Here is a 4,786-nt window from a genome sequence, read left to right as displayed (position 1 = left end):
CTACATACTGTGGGATTAAGTAGAGGGTTCACATTTTTGTTAATTTCTAAATAAAATGGTAATATAGGTTCTGCTTGCCGTTTGAGACAAAATCATCTTGTTGAGCCCTCCCAGTAGTCAAGCAGGGTTGGGCTTCGCCTCTGCTCACAAGTATCCTCAAAAACTTACTCCAGAGTGATGTCCAAATGCTCATTCTCTCTATTTCATAACAAGAATAATAAGAGCTTATGATTGTCCTCTTTGGATACTTCCTAGCAATTCAGTTTTTAATGGCTTTCTCTGTGCTGACTTTAAGGGAGAAGGTAGAAATCTTAATTAAAATTGTATCTTTTATTACAAGATAAGGAAAGAAAACAAACTTTTTTCCTAAGTGTACTATTCCCATTGCCTGTCCAGACAGCTTCTCCAATCTTCTCCTTCATGTCTTGGATGTACCTCTCTCACACATCTACCATCTGGTTTCTCTCATTTTCTATTGTATTTCTGGAAATTGGAGTGTTGGACAGGGACAGAAAAGGAGGCAAAATGGAAGAGTTCTGGCCCCACTTGTTCAGTGTTGTACAGGGATTTATCTCCAGTAGGTTGTTTATGACATTATATCTCTGATATAAGCATCTGAGAATGAGCCGTTTGACCAAAAGCTCTTATCTCCTTTGTCCTAATTTGCCTTCCTGTCTTTGACTAAATGTTTCATCTCAGCATTAATTACTGGACAATTGTCCTGATTTCTGGCCTTAATTCTAACGTTAATGGATTTGTCAATATTCCAAGCCTCCAATCGTGTGTAAACTTTCTATCTCCCTTTATGCTTCCATGGATGTTTTAAAGGAAAGGCGCAGAAAAGAGCACACGTTGGTAGCTTGTGCTGACATAATGAGATGTGTGGCTTGCGACTCTGCTGGTAGAAAAGAGAGAAATAGGTCATCTACTGAGTAATTCAAAACAAATGAACTCATATATCAGAGAGTGATTTTGTCAATTTTCTGACATAGATATTAAGGTTTAACATTTCTCGAGGGGTCTGTCTGCCTTGACCCATTAACACTTAAGGGAAAATAATTCTTGGCTCTCATTCATTCTCCAAATGTGTGATTTATAATCTGTTATGGCAAGAAGCTGCACTGCAATGCAGAAGGCACATGGTTTGAGGCTACCAGCCACTCTGCAGGAGAAGGATGGGCAATCTCCTCCCATGTGATTGCTCTGAAAACCCGAGGGTCAGCTATGGGTCAGTTCTGACTGCAGTACACAACAACAACATCTGGACTTTAGACCAGTGCGGAGATAGTTTTATTCTTAATATTATATTCTATTTTTACTTATTTTATGGATGTGACATTACTTAGAAATGTAAATCAATATTGCTATCTCTGTACCTCATTCTTTTCCTCACTCCATCTACTACCATGTGAATTAACGATAAGAACACCCTTTCTTAAGGGTTTAAGTAAATCCATAGCGTATATCAGTGCTATTCCTCATGAAAATCAATACTTCCCTTTTCTATTTGAAAATTTGTGAAAATGATATAGCAACAGGCCCAGGAAGAATAATATGTGTAGTTAATGCAAAGATAAGGAATGTGATGTTATTATGTAATATAGTTAATATATAATATTATCTGATGTAGTTAATGTAAAAACAAGGAATATGTGTTCAGGTTAAGGGTTATTATATAGGTCTTGAGTTCTCCTTTGAAACTAAACATTGGGGTCTTTTACAACCATTAGAGAAGAAAAGTCTTGTAATGTTCAGGCACTTCAAATAGAAAGGAACTATTAGCCATGTTTCCCCCCCAGAAGTTCTTAGAGCCAATGTAAGGCTTCCTAGAATTCATGAGCAATTGCTAGAGCCCAGCTGAGAGCTACAAAGAAGGAGCTACTGAGATCACCAAGTGATGAATAATCGGGTCATGATGATTTACTCTCCCCGTGAGTCGAGGAGGCTATCACTGTAGCAGAATTAATGCCATCAATCTGCTCAAAAACTGAGATAGTATCTAATTGGACTCTGGGTGGAAGGGAAGATTTCATCACTCTGGTTCATTTTCCCAAGAAGTGGTCTCCCACTGAAAGCTGGCAAATCTGCCTCTAGGTGCTAGAGATCACCGGGGTGACTCCAGCAGCAGACATGTCAATCTGTCATGGATTTGAAGGCAGTCGCTCCTACAGACCCAAGCTGGGGACAGGGAGAGCAAACTGGAGACAATTCAGTGCTTCACTTGGACATAAAGTCCAAAGGCGCCTATCACTGAATACTGGGGCAATGGCCTCTAAACCCCTATCAACCATCTTATTCCAACAAGCTCCAACTTTTGTCTCAAATGTGTATTGTTTAAAAAAAAAAAGCATTATAGGAGCACAATGCAAGATGGTCCTGTAGTCAAACACCTCAGAATATCTTTCTTATAATAAAGACTAGAGAAAACAAATGAACCAAATAAAGGTAACCATGAACTCTGATTATCAAAGGCAAGACTGAGGAATCAGATGAAGTGCCAAGTATAAGGAGAGATTGTTCAATGACAATGACCATGAATTATGAATTGCTGGTGCCTGGCCATGTGGACCTGCATAATAAGGTCGTATTGAGACCAAACAGGCAGTCTCCCCAGCCATAGACCCTATGATTCAGCCAGATGGGGGTGACTCTGCATTCATGAACAGAATCAGGCAGGAGTACTCTCAATTATGTGAAAGGTAAGGTCACTTACTTGCCTCACACTCCTAGACCCTCTCAGTCCCTGGTACTAAAAACCGGAAGATCTCTGGTGTCCCCTTGCCCATTTCATCCATCTTTCATTCTTATGATCATGGTCAATTGGCACCCACTGCCATTCCCCTCATGTGCCTGAAATGTTAAGTTGGCAGTGCCAACTTCTTTGCTTAGCCACTCATGCTAAGGGTCCACAGAGTGATAACACTTGCTCCTATGCCTAACTGCCCACACCAGGGATCCGTGGGCTGGTAATGCCTACTGCTGTATCCAGTGACCTGTGTAAGAAACCCACAAAGTGGAGATGCCTACTCTTAAGCTTAGTCACCATGTTAGGGACGCACACACAAGTGGCATCTCTTACTCTCTCCAGCCGTTTGCATCAGAGGTGTAAGAACTAGCAACATACCCTCTCCCGCATCAGGTTGTATTGAACAGGAATGTGGTATCTTAGAAAGCACCCTTACATTGAACCGTTCTTCCTGCTTCAATATTCACATCCGTCACAACCATAGACTTGTCCCCACTCAGACCCTGGTGCGTTCCATGATCATTGGTGAGATTTTCCATAGCTACTTAGATATCAACAAGTATTACCTACTTGTTGACCAAGTACTCTTGCTTCAATAACCTGGAAACTGTTAATGTACACACACACACACACACACACACACACACACACACACATACACACTACACAATCCAGTATGCAATGACAAGGCTAATGCACATGCTTCACCTACTTGAACATATCAAAACAGAACAAACACCAGGATAAGGCAAACAGACACATGATAGAATGAACATAGTAACATCTTAAGGAATTAGAGATAATCCAAATCCATCGCCATAAAGTTGATTCCGACTCCTAGTAACGCTATGGGACAGAACAGAACTTTCACATTGGGTTTTAAGGTTATATATCTCTGCAGACAGACTGCCACATATTTATCCGGTAGAGTAACAAGGAAGTTCAAACAGCTAACCTTTCAGTTAACAGTTGAATACTTAACTTCTAGGACCATATCAAATTACATAAAAAAGCAGGACAAAAAGTTTCTAGCAAGCTATCAAAATGAAAATGAGAAAACCTTCCTAAGGAAGAAAGGTAATGGAACTACTTAAAAAGGAGGTAAAGTTACTACTATTTAGGGCACTCAACGTGTTCAAGAAAGAGATCAAGCAAAACATATTAAGTAAAGAAAGGCACAATCATAGTAAGAAAAATACAGAAAAACCATAGAAATCAGGAAATAATGCAAGCACAAAATAACAAAATTATTAGATAATTAGAAACAATGATAATTAGAAATCCAAAATTTTAACAATAAAACTTCACAAATAGACAACTCAGGAAAAGAGTGTAAGAGCAAAACTGTATCATACTGGAAGATAAAATTCACAAAATATATGACAAGTCCTTTAATGTTAATTCATTTACAGAAAAGCTGGCAGGAAATGAAAAAATATAAAAAGTCTAATAATTATGTAAGGCTATCAAGAAAAAAATGATGAGATCAGAATTCTAGATCAGAAGAAGCAAAGCACAAACACACACACACACACACACACACACACACACATTCATCCAAGGTATTATTGAACCCCAAGCAAGATATATTCCCCCCAAAAGCAGTCAAGACATAACAAAATTTTCCAAACAAAAATAAAAGCAACTTAAAGAGAAACCAATAAGGCTAAGTTCTGATTACTTAGCAGAAACCATGCACAGAAGAAGGAAAAGGGATGTCAGACATAAATTCTTGAAAGAAAAAATTCCAATCCAGAAGTGTTTCTCAAATATGATGGCAAAATTGGGATATTCCTGTGAGCTGAGATTAAGAAGATTTGTGTAAAACAGACCGTATTTATAAAGGGGCGGGTGGGGGGGGTGGGGGAAGAAAGCCCTTCGGACAGAAAATGAACAACATTAGATACTGAGATTAAAAGACAGGGCGGCATCAGCAAAATACCAACACAGACAAATAAATCTTAACAACAAAACAAAGCTGAAGGACTGAAAACAGAGAACAAAGGACATTAAATTTTAACTGATGACAATGTAAAAACA

Source organism: Elephantulus edwardii, unplaced genomic scaffold, assembly GCF_000299155.1.
Source record: "Elephantulus edwardii isolate Elephantulus edwardi_28Jun2011 unplaced genomic scaffold, EleEdw1.0 scaffold00062, whole genome shotgun sequence".
Lineage (NCBI taxonomy): Eukaryota > Metazoa > Chordata > Mammalia > Macroscelidea > Macroscelididae > Elephantulus > Elephantulus edwardii.
The sequence above is the reverse complement of the archived record's forward strand: the minus strand, read 5'-3'. Positions refer to the sequence as shown.